Raw genomic sequence first — 24694 nt, 5'->3', positions numbered from 1 at the left:
GAATATCATATAAAAAAATTTGAAAAATATTGTTATTTTTTCAAAATTTACGCTCTTTTTTTGTTTATAGCGCAAAAAGTAAAAATCGCACAGGTGATCAAATACCACCAAAAGAAAGCTCTGTTTGTGGGGAAAAAAGAACGTCAATTTCATTTGGGTACAGCATCGCATGACCGCACAATTGTCCATTAAATTCACGCAGTGCCGAATCGCAAAATAGGGCCTGGTCAGGAAGGAGGGTAAAATCTTCCGGGGCTTAAGTGGATAAAAAAAAGAAGAGGTAAAAAAAAAAAAGTTTGAATTTTTGCTCTCTAAAATAAAAAAAAATTGTTTACTTCCGCCCCAGACTGGAAGTGACGTCATGACGTGGCTCCGGTCCTCCTAGACCAGTGATGGGGAACCTTGGCATCCCAGATGTTTTGGAACTACATTCCCCATGATGCTCAACTACACTGCAGAGTGCATGGGCATCATGGGAAATGTAGTTTCAAAACATCTGGGGAGCTAAGATTAGCCATTATTGTCCTAGATGATAGAGGGGAGGAGAGACAATCTGGTCTCTCTTTACTAGACATGTACAGTTCGTTTGGTTCCTAATTGAAATTCGGAAATGTGGATGTATCCAAATTTCCAAATTATGATAGAATAGAATTACAATAGTAACAGATTTAAATTAATTTGAAATAACGAAACAAAATTTTGGATGAAATTCAGATTCGTATAGTTTTCGAATTGAATTTGAATTCTTTTTAAAAATCACATTTCCAAAGAGAATACAATATAATAGAAAATAAAGGAATATAATAGAATAGAAAAGAATAGAATAGAAAATAATGAAATATAACAGAGTAAACCAGAACAGAACAGAATACAAAATAAAATAAAATAGAAAATAAAGGGACAGAATAAAAAAATATAATAGAATAGAATAAAATAGAAAGAATAAAATAATCTTCTGAAATTCGAATTTCAAATAAAATAAATTCAAATATAATATAAAAGAAAATAATATAAAAGAAAATAATAGAATTGAAAAGACAATAGGGGAGGGACGGCTCCAGGAAGAAGGGGGGCCATAACTCAGGAAAGGTTAGAAAGGTTGTGGTAGTTGGGGACTCAATTATCAAGAGGACAGAGAGGGCAATCTGTAAAAAAGATCTCGTGAACCGAACAGTTTGTTGTTTACCGGGCGCCCGAGTTCGGCACATCGCAGATCTGGCAGACAGATTGTTGTGCGGGGCTGGGGATGACCCAGCGGTCATGGTGCATGTGGGCACTAATGACAAAGTTAAAGGTAGGTGGAGGATCCTTAAGAACGATTTCAGGGACTTAGGTAATAGATTGAGGAAAAGGACCTCCAAGGTGGTTTTCTCTGAAATACTGCCTGTACCTCGAGCCACACAGGAGAGGCAGAAGGAGATTAGGGAACTTAACAAGTGGCTGAGGAACTGGTGTAGGAAGGAGGGGTTTGGGTTCCTGGAGAACTGGGCTGACTTCTCAGTCAGCTACCGGCTCTTTAGTAAGGATGGGCTGCACCTTAATGGGGATGGTGCAGGTCTTTTGGGGAGAAAGATGGCCACCAAGTTGGAGGGGCTTTTAAACTAGGAGACGGGGGGAGGGCTCAGAAGTAGAATCAGTCAGGCGGGAGCAGAGGACTGAAGGCAGTTGTAGGGTCAACAGCGACAGTAGGTCGACAACATCAATTGGCGGGTCTGTGTGGGAAAACCGCAGACCAAGCAGAAATAAACATAACCGCCAATCACGTTTAACTTCCGTAAAACTAAGAGGGGTATATGCTAATGCCAGGAGCCTAGCTAATAAGATGGATGAGTTGGAAATGTTAGTACATGAGGAGGACATAGACCTTGTGGGAATAACAGAAACTTGGTTCGACCCCTCACATGACTGGCTGGCAAATATCCAAGGGTATTCGGTGTACCGGAAGGACAGGGTAGGAAAAAGAGGGGGAGGGGTATGTCTCTATGTCAAGAACAATATAAAGGTGCTAGAAAGGAGTGACATTACGGATGGGATGAGCATGGATTTAGAATCTGTGTGGGTTGAACTCGATAGGGAAGAAGATAAGGGAAAAGTAGTTGTGGGGGTTTGCTATAGGCCACCTAACCAAGGGGAGGAAGTAGAGCTGGAATTTTTAGCACTAATGGGTAAAGTGGCAAAACTGGGATCAGTCATCTTATTGGGGGACTTCAATTATCCCGACATTGACTGGGAAGAGGGGACTGCACACTCGCATAAGGCCCGTCTATTCACGGAAACCTTACAGGATAACTACATGTCACAATTGGTGGATTCCCCTACTAGAGAAAATGCAATCCTGGATCTATTGATCACTAATGACCCAGACATAATCTCGGAGGTAGGAGTCCAGGACAACCTGGGCTCTAGCGATCACAGGATGATCACATTTAGTATAAATAACAATATAAAAAGGCAAGTGGGGAACATAAGAACCCTAAACTTCAGAAGGGCAAACTTTCCAAAATTGTACTCATTGATGGAAAGGGTAAACTGGGACCAAACCCTGGGATCCCTGACCACAGAGGAAAAATGGGAATGCTTTAGAACAATATTAAGCAAAGGCATCTTGCAGTGCATTCCTATGGGGAATAAATTTAGAAGAGACAAAGCCAACCCTGGCTGGCTAAACCGTAGCGTTAAAAAACTTATTAGGGGAAAAAAATTGGCCTTCAAGAAATATAAATCAGAGGGCACAGTATCGGCCTTCCAGCAATACAAGGAGGAAAATAAGAAGTGTAAACACGAAATCAAAATGGCTAAAATCAACTTTGAGAGACAAATAGCGGAGGATAGTAAAAAAAAACCCAAAGAAATTCTTTAAATATATCAACAGCAAAAAAAACTAGGGCAGAGCATATTGCACACATAATTAACGATGATGGGAGGATGGTTACAGAGGACACTGAAAAAGCAACCGTGCTGAATGCTTTTTTCTCGTCAGTCTTTACACAGGAAACGGAGGGGTACACTGACCATGACTGTATGGTTAGTAGTAATAGTAATACACAGGACTTGCCACTATGGCTAACAGAGGGTGAAATCAGGGAAAGACTGGATAAACTTAACACAAACAAATCACCAGGCCCGGATGGCGTACATCCGAGAGTACTCAAGGAACTCAGTAAGGTTATATCTAGACCACTGTTCCTGATCTTTGCTGACAGTATTAGGACAGGAGATGTACCAGGGGATTGGAAGAAGGCTAACGTGATTCCGATATTCAAAAAGGGCCAGAGACATATCCCGGGAAATTATAGGCCTGTCAGTCTGACATCAATAATATGTAAACTTTTGGAGGGGATGATAAGGGACTATATCGTAGAGTATGCTAAAGACAACAACATCATCAGTAGTAACCAGCACGGGTTTACAAATGGGCGTTCTTGTCAAACCAATCTCTTAGCATTCTACGAGGAGGTGAGCTGTGAGCTAGATAGGGGCAGACCAGTGGATGTGGTGTACTTGGATTTCGCTAAGGCGTTTGATACAGTTCCCCACAAGCGCTTAATTTATAAAATAAGGTCTGCAGGTATCGACAGCAGGGTTTTCTCTTGGATACGGAACTGGCTAAAAGGCCGTGTCCAAAGGGTGGTAATAAACAGCGCATACTCAGACTGGTCTGAGGTAGTAAGCGGGGTGCCTCAGGGCTCAGTCCTGGGACCAACCTTGTTCAATTTATTCATAAACAGCATTGAGGACGGGATCAGTAGTTCGTTATCAGTTTTTGCAGATGACACAAAATTGGCCAGGGCAATAACTGCACAGCATGAAGCAGATATCCTACAGAATGACCTGGACAAAATTACGGAGTGGGCAACGACATGGCAAATGAGGTTTAATGTGGAGAAGTGTAAGGTTTTGCACTTGGGGACCAAAAACATAAAAACACAATACACGTTAGGAGGGGAACCCTTGGGGGAATCAAAAATGGAGAAAGATCTGGGAGTCTTGGTTGATGGTAGATTAGGCAACAGCATGCAATGCCAAGCGGCAGCTTCCAAAGCCAACAGAATATTAGCATGCATAAAGAAAGGGATGTATTCCAGAGATAAGACTATAATCCTTCCACTTTATAAAACTCTGGTCCGACCGCATCTGGAGTATTCTGTCCAGTTCTGGTCGCCAGTCCTCAGGAGGGATGTGTTGGAGCTGGAGAAAGTCCAGAGAAGGGCAACTAAACTGATTAGGGGGTTGGAGGACCTTACCTATGAAGAGCGGCTGCAATCGCTCGATTTATTTTCCCTGGAGAAGAGACGGCTGAGAGGGGACATGATAGCAATTTATAAATATCTTAATGGGGATCTCAGCTTAGAAAAAAAGCTGTTCATTCGAAGGAATTGCATGAGGACTCGAGGACATACAATGCGATTAGAGGAGAAGCGTTTTAACCTCAGGCAACGTGGGGGGGTTCTTTACTGTTAGGGCTACAAGATTGTGGAATTCTCTACCACAAGAGGTGGTTTCTGCGGGTAGTATGGTGGCTTTCAAAAGACTCTTAGACTTACATCTCAAGGATCAGGAGATTAAGGGCTATGTGAGATGATTACAGCCACACACACCTACACAGGTTGAACTGGATGGACTATTGTCTTTATTCAACCTCACCTACTATGTAACTATGTAATAGAATATAAATTCCGAAATTCAAATTTTGAATAGAATAAATTTGTAATTGAATAGAAAGAAAAGAATAGAATAGAATAAATGAATATAATCGTTTTCCAAAATTTGAAGTTCAAATAGAATTAATGTGAATTTGAAAATAAAGGGATAGAATAGAACATAAAATAGAATAGAATGAAATAGAAAGGATATAGCCATCTTCTGAAATTCAAACTGAATACATTAAAATATAATAGAAAAAATAAAATATAAAAGAAAAGAATAGAATAGAATTGACAAAAAAAACAATGGAATAGAATGAATATAACCATATTCCAAAATTCTAATTTTGAATTTGAAGAGAATAGAATAGAAAATTAAATAAAATAGAATAGACTAAACAATATAATCATATTCCGAAATTTGAAATTCAAATATAGTAAATTCAAATAGAATAGAAAAGAATAGAATATATTAAAAAATTAAAGAGTAGAATAGAAAAAAAGCAATAGAATAGAATAGAATGAAATAGAGAGAATATAACTATCTACCAAAATGTGAATTTTGAATGGAATAAATTTGAATTTGAATACAATAGAATAGAAAATAGAATGGTCGAATAGAAAAGGATAGAATAGAATAGAAAAAAATAATAGAAAATAAAAGAATAGAAAAAATAATAAAACCATTTTTTGAAATTAAAATTTCAAATAGAATAAATGTAAATTCGAATAGAATGGAAAATAATAGAATATAATAAAAAAGAAAAGAATAGAATAGAATAAACAATATGCCCATTTTCCTGAAATTCAAGTTTCAAATAGAACAAATGTGAATTTGAATTGAAAAGAAAACAATAGAATAAAAAGAACATAACCGTCCTCTGAAATTTGAATTTTGAATAGAATACATTTGAATTCGAAAACAATAGAATAGAAAACAGTAAAAGAGAAAGGAAAAGCATAGAATAAAATAAATAATAGAAAAGAAAATAGAAAAGAATAGAATAAACAATATACCCACTTCTGAAATTCAAATTTCATATAGAATAAATGTGAATTTAAATAGAATAGAAAAGAATAGAATATAATAAAAATAGAATAGAAAAAAAAAAACAATAGAACTGAATAAAATAGAAAGAATTTAACCATTTTCCGAAATTCAAATTTTAAATAGAATAAATTTGAATAGAAAATAAAATAGAATGGAATAGAATAGAATAGAATAATATAAAAAAAATAATAGAAAAGAATGGAATAGAATAAACAATGCAATCATTTTCCTAAATGCAAATTTCAAATAGAATAAATGCAAATTCATATAGAATAGAAAATAATAAAATATAATAGAAAAGAAAACAATAGAATAGAAAGAATTTAACCATCTTTCGAAATTCGAATTTCAAATACAATACATTTGAATTTAAATACAATAGAATATAAAATAGTTGAATGGAAAAGAATTGAACAAAATAAATAATAGAAAATAAAATAATAGAAAAGAAAAGTAAAGCAAAGAAAAGAAAAGAACAGATAGAATGGAATAAACAAATTTCAATTTTAAATAGATTAAATGTGAATTTAAATATAATAGAAGAAAAAAAAAAAACAATGGAATAGAATGGAATAGAAAGAATATAACTATCTTCCAAAATTTTAATTTCTAATAGAATAAATTTACATTCAAATAGAATTGGAATTGATTCAAATTTTATGATTTCAGTCGACTTGAGTCTATTTTGACCAAATTTTGAAAAATTCCAATCGATTCAAATTTGAATAAACAAACCGAATCACGAAAACAAATTACACAAATTAAACGAAAAATTTCTGCACATGTCTACTGTTCACCTCTATGACCAGCGGCACAAACCGTCGGATCCTGGTAAGAACGGTAAGCCTGAGAAACACCGGAAAGATATGGAGGGAGGGGATGACCCCTCCCACTGCTGCTAAAAGCAATCCAGCGGCTAATCAGCTGCTCTGATCGCTTTTGTAAGAAAGAGAATCGTCGGCTGGAAAACAAACGGTATCGGGGTTTTGGCTGAGAGCGTCACTCATAGCTCCAGTAAACCACTTCAAAGCCACCACATATATATATGTATTGTGGTCATGGCGGCTAGGAGACAATGGCATAGTGAATGGATATATAGAGACCTCATAGCGTATGGGTTCAATCAATGGAAATAAAATATAGAGCAAAAGTGGATGGTTTCCCGCAACCTAACCTCCTAGTACTGTCATGGAACTCCTGGGAAAGCATGGAAGCAGATATCATAGAGAGAAGGGAGGTCACAGTATACCGAGCGTATCTCAGCACCTCGACAGAGCTTTACATATGGATCTTTGCTTAAAGTCACACTGGTCATCATTCAATAACCCATTGTGTTTCCTAATCTCCGTGCAGTTTTCATTGCCTTCTTGGTTGCTGGGTTCTCCTTCACCCCACAAACTGCAAAAAGAAGAAAAATGAGAGCGTCAGAATATTTCACTTTTGGGTCTCCTTCACACGACCGGTTTCATGCAGCCACTAGATTCCAGCGGCTGGAATGACTGCGGCCTGCGAAGAGCAGAGGCCTCTCAGCCTATTCCAACTAATGAGAAGCTGACAGCGGCCACCACTAAGTCCACCATACAAATACAACTAGTAAATGCAGCTTCATGGTTCTCATGATGAACAATCATATATATATATATATATATATATATATACTGTATAACACATCAGATCTCAATGGGGAAAAATATCATGCTGGATATCTATACTGGAATGGACTGGGTAATGTGTTAGGATCTATACTGGTATGGACTGGGTAATGTGTTAGGATCTATACTGGTGTGGATTGGGTAATATGTTAGGATATATACTGGTATGGACTGGGTAATATGATAAGATCTATACTGGTTTGGACTGAGTAATGTGTTAGGATTAGGGTTGAGCGAACCCGGACTGTATTGTTCGGGATCGTACCGGACTTTTGGGTATTCAGTACCCGGACACGCACCCGAACATTTCACTGTATGTTCGGGTACTGTCCGTTGTTCAGTAATGTTATTTGATGTTTTGGCGTGGTTTTAATGGCGCGGTTTCAACAGGTGCAAGGCAGCCAATCAGCAAGCGTTTAACTAGTGTGCCCTTAGAAGCCATCACAGCCATGCCTACTAATAGCATGGCTGTGATTGGCCAGTGCATGTGACCCAGACTCTATATAAGCTGGAGTCCCATAGCACTGCGCGTCACTCTGCTATAACTATACTAGGGAGAGGTTCCTGCTGCTGCTGAGGGAGAGATAGGAGATTATTGTAGGGTCAGGCTGGAGATTGCTTTGAGGGAAAGAATATGAAGAATCCTCTTTAATCAGACAGCGATCTACATTGATTGTATTGTGTGGGGGTGCAGTGCACGATCTTTATGCCCTGACCTGAGCCCAGTGAGGAGGAGAAAGGAGAAAAAAAAAACTGTTATCAGTCTATTAGGTGGGCGGCGTGCGGTGCTGCGCATTTAATGCAAGCTCAGTGCATATGTGTCTGCTTGATCTGCATTTAAAAAAGAAAAAACTTTTTTCCTTCATATTTTACTTTGACATCCCGTGTTTAGACAGACACTGCTTTTCTAACCTGCTCTTCAAAAAGCACCAATGTAAGGGGAAAATAATTATTTTTCAGTATTTAGGGGAAAAAAATATTTTTCAGTTTTTCATTCAAATGTTTTTTTTTTTATTCAATAGCAGAATAGAACAACAACAGTATCCAACCTGTTAGGCGTGCGGTGTGTAGCGACCATTTCATGCAAGCTGAGTGCATATTTGTCTGCTTAATCTGCATTTAAAAAAGAAAAAAACTTTTTCCCTTCATATTTTACTGTGACTTACAGCGTTTAGACACTGCAGTTCAAATCTGCTATTCAACAAGCACCAATTAAGGGGACAATTATTTTTCAGATTTTCATTCATACGTTACAGTGAGATACACCCATTGGATACTGTTGTTGTATTCTGCTTTGCAATAAAAACCCATTTAGGGGAAAAAAAAGTTAATTGCGGCCTAGTCTGCATATGTTACAGTGAGATACACCCATTGCATACTGTTGTATTGCTCTTTGCAATAAAAACCCATTTAGGGGATAAAAAGTTAATTGCGCTCACTTACGAAGAGCTTTCTCAGCGTTACCCGAGTATCAGAATCCCCTTCTTTAACCGGTTGCCGACCGCCGCACGACGATATACTTCGGCAGTCAGCCCCTGCCAGGCAAAGTGACATATATATATACGTCACTAGTCTGTCACTTGCTAGGGAGCCAATAGCGGGCGAGCGCCCCGGCTCGTTCCCCAGCAAGTCCGTGCGTGTGACTGGCGGACCCAATGTCCGCCGGTCACTCGGCGATCATCGCTGCAGAGGGAGAAAGTCAGGCGGCTGATGTAAACAAGCCGCCTGCCATTCTCCCCTGTGTAGAAACAGTGATCATACGGTTCTGCTATGTAGGACCGTTGATCACTGTTCCTACACTTCAAGCCACAGCCAATCACAGTTAGAATCACGCCCCTAGGGACACACATAAACTCTCCCTCTCAAAAAAAGTTAACCCCTTCACTACCAGTGTCATTTTGCAGTAACAGTGCATATGTATAGCACTGATTACTGCAGTAATGTCACTGGTAACCCCAAAAGTGTCAATGTCAGTCAAGGGTCCGATCTGTCCGCCGCAATGTCGCAGTACCACAAAAAAAATCGCAGATCGCCGCCATTACGCGTTAAAAAAAACCACCAAAAATGACAGAAATCTTTCCCTTAGTTAGTAAACGCAATAACTTTTGCGCAAACCAATCAAAATTCGCTTTTTGCGATTTTTTTTTACCAAACATATGTAGCAGAAAACAAATTGGCCAAAAATGTTAAAAAAATTTGATTTTTACATTTTTTTGGGGGGGAATTTCATATAAAAAAATTTGAAAAATATTGTTGTTTTTGCAAAATTAACGCTCTTTTTTTGTTTATAGCGCAAAAAGTAAAAATCGCACAGGTGATCAAATACCACCAAAAGAAAGCTCTGTTTGTGGGAAAAAAAGGACGTCAAATTTGTTTAGGTACAGCATCGCACGACCGCGCAATTGTCCATTAAAGTCACGCAGTAAAAAAATCGCAAAAAAAACCCTGGTCAGGAAGGGGGTAAAATCTTCCGGGGCATAAGTGGTTAACTATTTGCAAATTAGAGATTTTCTGTCACGCACCCCTGGTCCCGATAAGTGGCACAGGGATTACATGCCTTTTGAAGCCTTGTGTGTCCAGGAAGGTCCCCAACATCATTTGATTTCAACTATTTACTCTATCATGTCCTCGTCACGCTCCCCGAGGGTACTCAAACTATATAACCAATGGGAAAGAGATCTATCTCTCACCATATCTGAAAGTGACTGGGACAGAATACACAACTACATTCAAAAGGGCTCCTTGAATGTTCTTGCACAAGAAAATGGATTTAAGATTTTGCCAAATGGTAAAACTACACAAATTTTCGCCAGACATCTCCTCGCTATGTTGGAGATGCCATAAACAGACCGATTCCTTGCTCCACATTTGGTGGGATTGTCCCCTCATTCTTCCCTTCTGATGCAAAGTTCATGCCCTTATCGCCCGCATCACCACCTATACACCCGATTTCACTCCCGCTCAATACCTCCTCCACCATACCTCCATCCCTCAGAAGGTTATAAGAAATCGCTGACCCCTCATCTGATCAATGCTGCCAAGATGTGTATCCCGTGCCACTGGCTCTCTACATCCCCCTCTTCTGTGGCTGATTGGCTACAGAGAGTTCGCAAAGTCGCATAAATGGAGGACTTGACTCATCAGACGCATGATTTCCCTCATAAATTTATCACCACTTGGGCCCTTTGGCTAGACTTTACCTATTCAGACGATTATCGCAAATTGCTGGACGGCTCTGATTAATCACTTTCACATAGTGGTAAGGTTTTATACTCACGAATCTAGCAGCTTTCCATACGTAAGCTAGCATGAATCCACCCTTCCCTGCCTCCCTCCCCCCACCCCCCTTTTTTTTTTCTTTTTTTTTCTTCTTCTCTTCCCCCAGCTTTCCCTATCTTTCTCCCAATCTTTCACTTTACCCCTGTCTTCCCTCCAACCCACTTTCCCGTCTCTCTCTTTTCTATCTTACAACGATCTACTCTCTATTCGATTTAACATTGCTCCTGGATAGCGCATTAAACACCAGTGTTGGTAGTAACTGCGTTTAAGTAAACGGCGTTACTTAACGCAGTTACTTTTGAGGGTAACGAGTAATCTATCAGATTACTCGTTCTCTCATTGTAACGCCGCTGCCGGTACTTTCGGCTGCGTTACCGCAATTACATCTACCGCCACTAGATGGCAGTAGATGTAATTGTAATTCCCCCTCTCCTCTATGACCGAGGACGAGAGAGGAGGAGGCGGAGGAGACTGTGAGTGAGCAGAGAGGACGAGCGTGGACTCCGGACTGAGTGAGTACAGCACGCCAAGCCCAGCAGCAGCAGCCAGCCACCACCACCAGCATCACCAGCAACCACCACCACCACCATCACCATCCCCAGCCACCATCATCCCCAGCCACCACCACCATCATCCCCAGCCACCACCACCACCACCACCATCCCCAGCCACCACCACCATCATCCCCAGCCACCACCACCATCATCCCCAGCAACCACCACCATCATCCCCAGCAGCCACCACCATCATCCCCAGCCACCACCACCATCATCCCCAGCCACCATCATCCACAGCCACCACCATCCCCAGCCACCACCACCATCCCCAGCCACCACCATCCCCAGCCACCACCACCATCATCCCCAGCCACCACCACCATCCCCAGCCACCACCATCCCCAGCCACCACCACCATCATCCCCAGCCACTCACCACCATCATCCCCAGCCACCACCACCATCATCCCCAGCCACCACCATCCCCAGCCACCACCACCACCATCATCCCCAGCCACCACCACCACCATCATCCCCAGCCACCACCACCACCATCATCCCCAGCCACCACCACCACCATCATCCCCAGCCACCACCACCACCATCATCCCCAGCCACCACCACCATCATCCCCAGCCACCCACCACCATCATCCCCAGCCACCCACCACCATCATCCCCAGCCACCACCACCATCATCCCCAGCCACCACCACCATCATCATCCCCAGCCAGTCACCACCATCATCCCCAGTCACCACCACCACCATCCCTAGCCACCACCACCACCATCCCCAGCCACCACCACCATCATCCCCAGCCACCACCACCACCACCATCCCCAGCCACCACCACCACCATCCCCAGCCACCCACCACCACCATCCCCAGCCACCCACCACCATCATCCCCAGCCACCATCATCCCCAGCCACCACCACCATCATCCCCAGCCACCCACCACCATCATCCCCAGCCAGTCACCACCATCATCCCCAGCCACCCACCACCACCATCATCCCCAGCCACCCACCACCACCATCATCCCCAGTAACCACCAACATCATCCCCAGCCACCACCATCATCCCCAGCCACCCACCACCACCATCATCCCCAGCCACCACCACCATCATCCCCAGCCACCACCACCATCATCCCCAGCCACCACCACCATCATCCCCAGCCACCATCATCCACAGCCACCACCACCATCATCCCTAGCCACCACCACCATCATCCCCAACCAGCCACCACCACCATCATCCCCAGCCAGCCACCACCACCATCATCATCCCCAGCCAGCCACCACCACCATCATCCCCAGCCAGCCACCACCACCACCATCATCCCCAGCCAGCCACCACCATCATCATCCCCAGCCAGCCACCACCATCATCATCCCCAGCCAGCCACCACCATCATCATCCCCAGCCAGCCACCACCATCATCATCCCCAGGCAGCCACCACCATCATCATCCCCAGGCAGCCACCACCATCATCATCCCCAGCCAGCCACCACCATCATCATCCCCAGCCACCACCACCACCATCCCCAGCCACCACCACCATCATCCCCAGCCACCACCACCATCATCCCCAGCCACCACCACCATCATCCCCAGCCACCACCACCACCACCACCATCATCCCCAGCCACCACCACCATCATCCCCAGCCACCACCACCATCATCCCCAGCCACCACCACCATCATCCCCAGCCACCCACCACCATCATCCCCAGCCACCCACCACCATCATCCCCAGCCACCACCACCATCATCCCCAGCCACCACCACCATCATCATCCCCAGCCAGTCACCACCATCATCCCCAGCCACCCACCACCACCACCATCATCCCCAGCCACCCACCACCACCATCATCCCCAGTAACCACCAACATCATCCCCAGTAACCACCACCATCATCCCCAGTAACCACCACCATCATCCCCAGCAACCACCATCATCCCCAGTCACCACCACCACCATCCCCAGCCACCACCACCACCATCCCCAGCCACCATCATCCCCAGCCACCCACCACCATCATCCCCAGCCACCCACCACCATCATCCCCAGCCACCCACCACCATCATCCCCAGCCACCATCATCCCCAGCCACCACCACCATCATCCCCAGCCAGTCACCACCATCATCCCCAGCCACCCACCACCACCATCATCATCCCCAGCCACCCACCACCACCATCATCCCCAGCCACCCACCACCACCATCATCCCCAGTAACCACCAACATCATCCCCAGCCACCACCATCATCCCCAGCCACCCACCACCACCATCATCCCCAGCAACCACCATCATCCCCAGCCACCACCACCATCATCCCCAGCCACCATAATCCACAGCCACCACCACCATCATCCCTAGCCACCACCACCATCATCCCCAACCAGCCACCACCACCATCATCCCCAGCCAGCCACCACCATCATCATCCCCAGCCAGCCACCACCATCATCATCCCCAGGCAGCCACCACCATCATCATCCCCAGGCAGCCACCACCATCATCATCCCCAGGCAGCCACCACCATCATCATCCCCAGGCAGCCACCACCATCATCATCCCCAGCCAGCCACCGCCATCATCCCCAGCCACCCACCACCATCATCCCCAGCCACCACCACCATCATCCCCAGCCCCCACCACCATCATCCCCAGCCACCACCACCATCATCATCCCCAGCCAGTCACCACCACCATCATCCCCAGCCACCCACCACCACCATCATCCCCAGTAACCACCAACATCATCCCCAGTAACCACCAACATCATCCCAGACACCCACCACCACCATCATCCCCAGCAACCACCATCATCCCCAGTCACCACCACCACCATCCCCAGCCACCACCACCACCATCCCCAGCCACCACCACCATCATCCCCAGCCACCACCACCATCATCCCCAGCCACCACCACCACCACCACCATCATCCCCAGCCACCACCACCATCATCCCCAGCCACCCACCACCATCATCCCCAGCCACCACCACCATCATCCCCAGCCACCACCACCATCATCATCCCCAGCCAGTCACCACCATCATCCCCAGCCACCCACCACCATCATCCCCAGCCACCCACCACCACCATCATCATCCCCAGCCACCCACCACCACCATCATCCCCAGTAACCACCAACATCATCCCCAGCCAGTCACCACCACCATCATCCCCAGTAACCACCAACATCATCCCCAGTAACCACCAACATCATCCCAGACACCCACCACCACCATCATCCCCAGCAACCACCATCATCCCCAGTCACCACCACCACCATCCCCAGCCACCACCACCATCATCCCCAGCCACCCACCACCATCATCCCCAGCCACCCACCACCATCATCCCCAGCCACCATCATCCCCAGCCACCACCACCATCATCCCCAGCCAGTCACCACCATCATCCCCAGCCACCCACCACCACCATCATCCCCAGCCACCCACCACCACCATCATCCCCAGCAACCACCAACATCATCCCCAGCCACCACCATCATCCCCAGCCACCCACCACCACCATCATCCCCAGCAACCACCATCATCCCCAGCCACCACCACCATCATCCCCAGCCACCACCACCATCATCCCCAGCCACCATAATCCACAGCCACCACCACCATCATCCCTAGCCACCACCACCATCATCCCCAACCAGCCACCACCACCATCATCCCCAGCCAGCCACCACCACCATCATCCCCAGCCAGCCACCACCACCATCATCATCCCCAGCCAGCCACCACCACCATCATCATCCCCAGCCAGCCACCACCACCATCATCCCCAGCCAGCCACCACCACCATCATCATCCCCAGCCAGCCACCACCACCATCATCATCCCCAGCCAGCCACCACCACCATCATCCCCAGCCAGCCACCACCACCACCATCATCCCCAGCCAGCCACCACCACCACCATCATCCCCAGCCAGCCACCACCATCATCATCCCCAGCCAGCCACCACCATCATCATCCCCAGCCAGCCACCACCATCATCATCATCCCCAGGCAGCCACCACCATCATCATCCCCAGCCAGCCACCGCCATCATCCCCAGCCACCCACCACCATCATCCCCAGCCACCCACCACCATCATCCCCAGCCACCCACCACCATCATCCCCAGCCACCATCATCCCCAGCCACCACCACCATCATCCCCAGCCAGTCACCACCATCATCCCCAGCCACCCACCACCACCATCATCATCCCCAGCCACCCACCACCACCATCATCCCCAGCCACCCACCACCACCATCATCCCCAGTAACCACCAACATCATCCCCAGCCACCACCATCATCCCCAGCCACCCACCACCACCATCATCCCCAGCAACCACCATCATCCCCAGCCACCACCACCATCATCCCCAGCCACCATAATCCACAGCCACCACCACCATCATCCCTAGCCACCACCACCATCATCCCCAACCAGCCACCACCACCATCATCCCCAGCCAGCCACCACCATCATCATCCCCAGCCAGCCACCACCATCATCATCCCCAGGCAGCCACCACCATCATCATCCCCAGGCAGCCACCACCATCATCATCCCCAGGCAGCCACCACCATCATCATCCCCAGGCAGCCACCACCATCATCATCCCCAGCCAGCCACCGCCATCATCCCCAGCCACCCACCACCATCATCCCCAGCCACCACCACCATCATCCCCAGCCCCCACCACCATCATCCCCAGCCACCACCACCATCATCATCCCCAGCCAGTCACCACCACCATCATCCCCAGCCACCCACCACCACCATCATCCCCAGTAACCACCAACATCATCCCCAGTAACCACCAACATCATCCCAGACACCCACCACCACCATCATCCCCAGCAACCACCATCATCCCCAGTCACCACCACCACCATCCCCAGCCACCACCACCACCATCCCCAGCCACCACCACCATCATCCCCAGCCACCACCACCATCATCCCCAGCCACCACCACCACCACCACCATCATCCCCAGCCACCACCACCATCATCCCCAGCCACCCACCACCATCATCCCCAGCCACCACCACCATCATCCCCAGCCACCACCACCATCATCATCCCCAGCCAGTCACCACCATCATCCCCAGCCACCCACCACCACCATCATCATCCCCAGCCACCCACCACCACCATCATCCCCAGTAACCACCAACATCATCCCCAGCCAGTCACCACCACCATCATCCCCAGTAACCACCAACATCATCCCCAGTAACCACCAACATCATCCCAGACACCCACCACCACCATCATCCCCAGCAACCACCATCATCCCCAGTCACCACCACCACCATCCCCAGCCACCACCACCATCATCCCCAGCCACCCACCACCATCATCCCCAGCCACCCACCACCATCATCCCCAGCCACCATCATCCCCAGCCACCACCACCATCATCCCCAGCCAGTCACCACCATCATCCCCAGCCACCCACCACCACCATCATCCCCAGCCACCCACCACCACCATCATCCCCAGCAACCACCAACATCATCCCCAGCCACCACCATCATCCCCAGCCACCCACCACCACCATCATCCCCAGCAACCACCATCATCCCCAGCCACCACCACCATCATCCCCAGCCACCACCACCATCATCCCCAGCCACCATAATCCACAGCCACCACCACCATCATCCCTAGCCACCACCACCATCATCCCCAACCAGCCACCACCACCATCATCCCCAGCCAGCCACCACCACCATCATCCCCAGCCAGCCACCACCACCATCATCATCATCCCCAGCCAGCCACCACCACCATCATCCCCAGCCAGCCACCACCACCATCATCATCCCCAGCCAGCCACCACCACCATCATCATCCCCAGCCAGCCACCACCACCATCATCCCCAGCCAGCCACCACCACCACCATCATCCCCAGCCAGCCACCACCACCACCATCATCCCCAGCCAGCCACCACCATCATCATCCCCAGCCAGCCACCACCATCATCATCCCCAGCCAGCCACCACCATCATCATCATCCCCAGGCAGCCACCACCATCATCATCCCCAGGCAGCCACCACCATCATCATCCCCAGGCAGCCACCACCATCATCATCCCCAGGAAGCCACCACCATCATCATCCCCAGGAAGCCACCACCATCATCATCCCCAGCCAGCCACCACCATCATCATCCCCAGCCAGCCACCACCATCATCATCCCCAGCCAGCCACCGCCATCATCCCCAGCCACCCACCACCATCATCATCCCCAGCCAGCCACCGCCATCATCCCCAGCCAGCCACCACCATCATCCCCAGCCAACCACCAGCAGCAGCCAGCCACCACCATCCCCAGCCAGCCACCACCATCACCACCATCCCCAGCCAGCCACCACCATCACCAGCAGCAGCAGCAGCCAGCCACCACCATCACCAGCAGCAGCAGCCAGCCACCACCACCAGCAGCAGCAGCCACCAGCAGCAGCCAGCCACCAGCAGCCAGCCAGGCAGCAGCAGCACAGGTACAAAAAAAAAATATGGTTACTCACAGTCAGGACAGGAGGGCTCGGGACTCAGACCCCCACCACCAGTGTGCCACACCACCACCAGCCACTACCAACAGCCATACACTCCAGGCAGCAGACGCAGGTACCACTCAGCAAATACCACTCAGGTACCAGTGTACCACGCAGCCAGCCAGTACCACTCAGCAAATACCACTCAGGTACCGTACCAGTGTACCACGCAGTTACCACTAAGAAAATACCACGCAGGTACCACTCAGCAAATACCATGCAGGTACCACTAAGCAAATACCACACATACAAGGGGCATACAAGTTATTTGACATATTTGATTATTTTTATAAAGTAACGCGATAGTTACTTTCCCTGGTAATTGAGTTACATCAGTAAAAAAGTAACTCAGTCACTAACTCAGTTACTTTTTGGGAGAAGTAACTAGTAACTATAACTAATTACTTTTTTTAAGTTACATGACCAACACTGTTAAACACACCTGAGACTCGTTACTTGTCTCTTCTACACTCCCACGCCCCTCTGCTATTATTGAGGATACTTGATTCTCTCCTGTTGTGGTCTCTCTGGAGACTTAGACACAGTTTGATCCCCTTGGAGGTGTCTGGTCTCCGCAGTGGTCCTTGTGTTCCATTATTTGCCTTGACCCCTCGGAACATTTCTGAAACTAATTCTAGGCTGGGTTGGACTTACTTTGGTCTCATTATTGGACTGCCTGCTTTAATTGTTTCACAGGAATGTTCTATCTCTGTCTGAATGTAAATCTGTAATGCGTACATGCCGTTTTCATATGTTCCATGAGCATCTGGCTATTGTTGCATCTTCCATGTTATTTTGTTATTAATGTGGAAAATGGTGTCGCGCTAATCATGATAAAACAAATTCAGCTGACAGCATGAGTCCCATGTGCAATAAGGAGTCCAAATATATCCAAAGGGGTGCAAAGAGGAAGATCCACCACCAAACAGAGTCACTGAATACTCTTACCAGCTCCTTAGACTCCACAGGGTCACACAACGCCCAAAGTGCTGCTGTATCTCACAACAGATAGGATCGAGTAACCTCAAACACCTCCTCTTGCTGCGGACTGGAATAAATTCCAATAGACTCTTGCTGCCCTGGACACTGAATGACCTTGTCTCGGCACTGCAGATAGAGCTTTCTTCTGGTGGTAGTTAATCACCACTGGGTTTTATATTTTTTGCTGTCCAAGGCCCACGATCGGAATTTATTCCAGTCCGCAGCAAGAGGAGGTGTTTGAGGTTACTGGATCCTATCTGTTGTGAGATACATCAGCACTTTGGGCGTTGTGTGACCCCGTGGGGTCTAAGGAGCTGGTAAGAGTATTCAGTGACTCTATTTGGTGGTGGATCTTCCTCTTTGCACCCCTTTGGATATATTTGGACTCTTTATTGCACATGGGACTCATGCTGTCAGCTGAATTTGTTTTATCGTGATTAGCGCGACACCATTTTCCACATTGCTACTAGAAGATATCGTTTTCATGTCTTTTTGTGTCTGCTGCTTTTCATGTATGGGGTTCAAACCTTATATTTAAGTGTTTTATGTATGATTATAGCGCAGCAATTTTATCTCATTAATATTTTGTTATTAATGACTGTATCCTTTTCGCGTGTATGTTCACAATTTTCAATAAAATGTTTTAAAAAAAAAAAAAAAGTTAATTGCGGCCTAGTCTGCATATGTTACAGTGAGATACACCCATTGCATACTGTTGTATTCTGCTTTGCAATAAAAACCCATTTAGGGTTTTTATTACCGCGGAAGCGGTCCGGCGAACACCTCTCAAGCTGACAGTGAACTCCCTAACTGTGAGTGGATTCTACGTTAATTCGTTTGACATAACATATGCTACGCAATGGAGGCTTATCCTTTATTTTAGTGACCGAAGAAGTGTCGAGGCATCGGCCGAAAGAGTGTGGTAAGCAGCGGTGTTTTGGTGGGTCATCTACCGACGCCAAACTTTGTTTGATTCCTTAATCACTACACGTGGTATTTTGGCATTATCAGTAGGGTTGAGCGGACACCTAGATGTCCGTGTTCGACGGGTTCGGCCGAACTTTAAAAAAAAGTCCGGGTCCGTGTCCCGGACTTTTACCGAACTTTTCCCGGACACCGAACCCCATTGAAGTCAATGGGGACCCGAAATTTAAGGCACTAAAATGGCTCTAAAACACCAATGGAAAGGGCTAGAGTGCTGCAAATGGCAGCAAAACGTAGTTAAGAGCATGGCAAGTGCTCTGCAAACAAATGTGGATAGGGAAATAACTTAAAACAACAAAAAAAAAACAGAAAAATAAAACAATGTTCTTCATCTCTGAAGGACGAGGCCCATATGGAGTAGGAGGGAGGTTGAGGTGGTGGTGGATGTGGCGGTGTCATAGGCGTGCGCACAGGGTGTGCCTGGTGTACCTGGGCACACCCTAATCACCTAGGGCACATAGCATTATCGCTCTGTTTGCCAGTGAGGAGATGGGAAAGATCTCCCTCGCACCTGTTCTGCTCTATTTCTCTGCCAGCAGGGAGAGTAATGTATCGGGGCCATGTACATGTAGGCAAACACATGCATGTGTATTTCAACTTTGGGGTGCACACCCTAATGCAATAGGCTGCGCACACCTATGGGCGGTGTAGGTGGAAGCGGCGGTGGAGGAGGACCAGGGCCGGATTAAGAGCATCATGGTCTTGGTGCTGAGGATTTTGAAGGGCCTTAAGGGCCGTGCCTTGGCATGCACCCAGAGGAGGAAGGGTGCAGCCATGCATGCCTAATTCAACATGGGATGCTGTCTCTGAAGCCCATAAACACATCCATGCATCGGCAACTGTCCCTCCTTGTCCGGCCTTCACGCTGTGTGGGGAGGTTCTGAGGGTGCTGCCTGGGGAAGCGAGCATAGAAGCCAGACTTCTGTGTTTACAAGTGACAGAATAGCGGTCACAGTGAATATGGCCAACCCGGGGCCTATATAAAAGGTAGGGGCCTGCATGGAGCTGCAGCTCCAATAGCCCCTACGTTAATCTGGCCCTGAGGAGGAGGATGAGGTAGCCAACACTGCTTCTTTTCACAAATTTTAAATGAGGGTACACCCCAAAAGAGTGAGAAAGAGCAAAAATGGAACAATGGCTGGGTAAGGTCGGTATCCATTGCTATTCTGCACAAGGTACAGAAAAGTCCCGTGGGATCCATGCCTGGTTCATTTTAATGAACGTGAGCTTGTCCACATTGTCTCTGGACAGGCGGCTGCGCTTGTCTGTTATAACACCCCCAGCCGTGTTAAATACCCGTTCAGATAATACACTGGCTGCAGGGCACGCCAGCACCTCCAAGGCGTAAAGGGCAAGCTCAGGCCATGTGCCCAATTTGGAGACCCAGAAGTTGAAGGGGGCAGACCCCTCATTCACTACATGTAGGCGTGTGCACACATACTGCTCCACCATGTTGGTAAAATGCTGCCTCCTGCTAAGACGTTCCATCTGAGCTGCTGGTGCTGCTGTTTGTTGTGGCGTGCTGACAAAGCTTTTCCACATTTCGGCCATGCTAACCCTGCCTTCTTAGGTGCTGGCGGTGCCCTGGTTGAGTTGGCGACCTCCTCCTCCTCTGCCTTGTGCTTCCACTGTGGCCCCGCTGTCCGATGGGAATGCCAGCAGCATCGCGTCTACCAGCGTGCGCTTGTACTCGCGCATCTTGCGATCGCGCTCCAGTGAGTGAATTAAGGACGGTACGTTGTCCTTGTAACGGGGATCCAGCAGCGTGGCCACCCAGTAATCAGCACAAGTTAGAATGTGGGTAACTCGGCGGTCGTTGTGGAGACACTGCAGCATGTAATCGCTCATGTGTGCCAGGATGCCCGGAGGCGACGAAAGGCTGTCCTCTGTGGGAGGTGTATCGTCCGTGTCCTCTGTATCCCCCCAGCCACGCACCAGTGATGGCCATGAGCTGGCCTGGGTGCCACCCTGCTGTGAACATGGTTCCATCTCCTCCTCCAGCTCCTCCTCCTCCTCATCCTCCTCATCCTCCAGAACTGTGCCCCTGCTGGACAATTGTGTCCCTGGCGTTTGTGTGTGCAGGAACTCACCCTCGGAGCCCCTTGCGAATGACTGCCCTGAAAGCCTTTGAAATGTTACCTCTTCATCCTCCTCCTCCTCCTCCTCATCCTGTGCCACATCCTCTTCCATCATCGCCCAAATTGTTTTTTCAAGGAGGCATAGAAGTGGGATAGTTAAGCTGAGAACGGCGTCATTGCCACTGGCCATGTTGGTGGAGTACTCAAAACAGCGCAACAAGGCACAATATATGCAAATGTCAAATATGCAAACTATGCCGCAATTTAATGTTTTTTACACCAAAAGGGTGTGTATTGAATAGCGGAATAGGATAAAAAACTGTGTATCTCACACGTACAAACACAGACTAGGCCCGATTACATTTTTTCCTACCCTAAAGGGAGAATAAGGAAGAGGAGTATGGAACAGGCAGCACCCTCAAATCTTCAGAAGTATGAGATGAACCCCAAAAACTTGGAAAGGTGGATCTCACACGTACCGACACAGACTATTCCGCAATTTAATTGAGCCACAAAGGTTTTTATTGAATAGCGGAATAGGAAATATGATCAAAAAAAAGTGTATGTTTTTCACACGTACAGAAGCACACTAGGCCCCAATTACTATTGTTTGTACACCTAAAAGGATGGATGAGGAGGAGGAGAAGGAGGAGTATAGAACAGGCAGCACCCTCAAAGCTTCAGAAGTATGAGATGAACCCCAAAAACTTGGAAAGGTGGATCTCACACGTACCGACACAGACTATTCCGCAATTTAATTGAGCCCCAAAGGTTTTTATTGAATAGCGGAATAGGAAATATGATCAAAAAAAGTGTATGTTTTTCACACGTACAGAAGCACACTAGGCCCCAATTACTATTGTTTGTACACCTAAAAGGATGGATGAGGAGGAGGAGGAGGAGGAGTATCGAACAGGCAGCACCCTCAAAGCTTCAGAAGTATGAGATTGTGTTCACTGTACCCCACAAAGATTGTGTTCACTGTACCCCACAAAGATTGTGTTCACTGTACCCCACAAAGGTTTTGTTCACTGCACCCCACAAAGATTGTGTTCACTGTACCCCACAAAGGTTTTGTTCACTGCACCCCACAAAGATTGTGTTCACTGTACCCCACAAAGATTGTGTTCACTGCACCCCAAAAGGATTGTCTTCTCTGCACCCCACAAAGATTGTGTTCACTGTACCCCACAAAGGTTTTGTTCACTGTACCCCACAAAGATTGTGTTCACTGCACTCCAAAAGGATTGTCTTCACTGCACCCCACAAAGATTGTGTTCACTGTACCCCACAAAGGTTTTGTTCACTGCACCCCACAAAGATTGTGTTCACTGCACCCCACAAAGGTTTTGTTCACTGCACCCCACAAAGATTGTGTTCACTGTACCCCCCAAAGATTTTGTTCACTGCACCCCACAAGGATTGTTTGTCTTCACTGCACCCCACAAGGATTGTCTTCACTGCACCCCACAAGGATTGTCTTCACTGCACCCCACAAGGATTGTCTTCACTGCACCCCACAAAGATTGTGTTCACTGCACCCCACAAAGGTTTTGTTCACTGCACCCCACAAAGATTGTGTTCACTGCACCCCACAAAGATTGTGTTCACTGTACCCCACAAAGATTGTGTTCACTGCACCCCAAAAGGATTGTCTTTTCTGCACCCCACAAAGATTGTGTTCACTGTACCCCACAAAGGTTTTGTTCACTGCACCCCACAAAGATTGTGTTCACTGTACCCCACAAAGGTTTTGTTCACTGCACCCCACAAAGATTGTGTTCACTGTACCCCACAAAGATTGTGTTCACTGTACCCCACAAAGGTTTTGTTCACTGCACCCCACAAAGATTGTGTTCACTGTACCCCACAAAGGTTGTGTTCACTGCACCCCACAAAGGTTTTGTTCACTGCACCCCACAAAGATTGTGTTCACTGCACCCCACAAAAATTGTGTTCACTGTACCCCACAAAGGTTTTGTTCACTGCACCCCACAAAGATTGTGTTCACTGTACCCCACAAAGATTGTGTTCACTGCACTCCAAAAGGATTGTCTTCACTGCACCCCACAAAGATTGTGTTCACTGTACCCCACAAAGGTTTTGTTCACTGCACTCACAAAGATTGTGTTCACTGTACCCCACAAAGGTTTTGTTCACTGCACCCCACAAAGATTGTGTTCACTGTACCCCCCAAAGATTTTGTTCACTGCACCCCACAAGGATTGCCTTCACTGCACCCCACAAGGATTGTCTTCACTGCACCCCACAAGGATTGTCTTCACTGCACCCCACAAAGATTGTGTTCACTTCACCCCACAAAGGTTTTGTTCACTGCACCCCACAAAGATTGTGTTCACTGTACCCCCCCAAAGATTTTGTTCACTGCACCCCACAAGGATTGTCTTCTCTGCACCCCACAAAGATTGTGTTCACTGTACCCCCCAAAGATTTTGTTTACTGCACCCCACAAGGATTGTCTTCACTGCACCCCACAAAGATTGTGTTCACTGTACCCCCACAAAGGTTTTGTTCACTGCACCCCACAAAGATTTTGTTCACTGCACTCCAAAAGGATTGTGTTCACTGCACCCCAAAAAGATTGTGTTCACTGCAGCCCACACACAGAAAAATGGATGTGGATCACTGACACCTGCCTATCTCCTATCCCACACCACACAGCAATATCGATTGTAGTTTGTAGAACACACTTTCCCTAAAATTCAGCAGACTCTGTCCCTAACAGGATTGAGAAGAGATCGTAGATCAGGAGAACTAAGTGCAGACCCCACCCCACACAGCAATATCGATTGTAGTTTGTAGAACACACTGACCCTATAATTCAGCAGACTCTATCCCTAAAATGCCTACAACTCGCCCTGCCTAAACACTCCAACCTGTCCCTCAATTCTATCCAGACACAAATGGTTT

This window comes from Pelophylax lessonae (genome assembly GCF_965119305.1).
Source record: "Pelophylax lessonae genome assembly, chromosome: 4".
Lineage (NCBI taxonomy): Eukaryota > Metazoa > Chordata > Amphibia > Anura > Ranidae > Pelophylax > Pelophylax lessonae.
The sequence above is the reverse complement of the archived record's forward strand: the minus strand, read 5'-3'. Positions refer to the sequence as shown.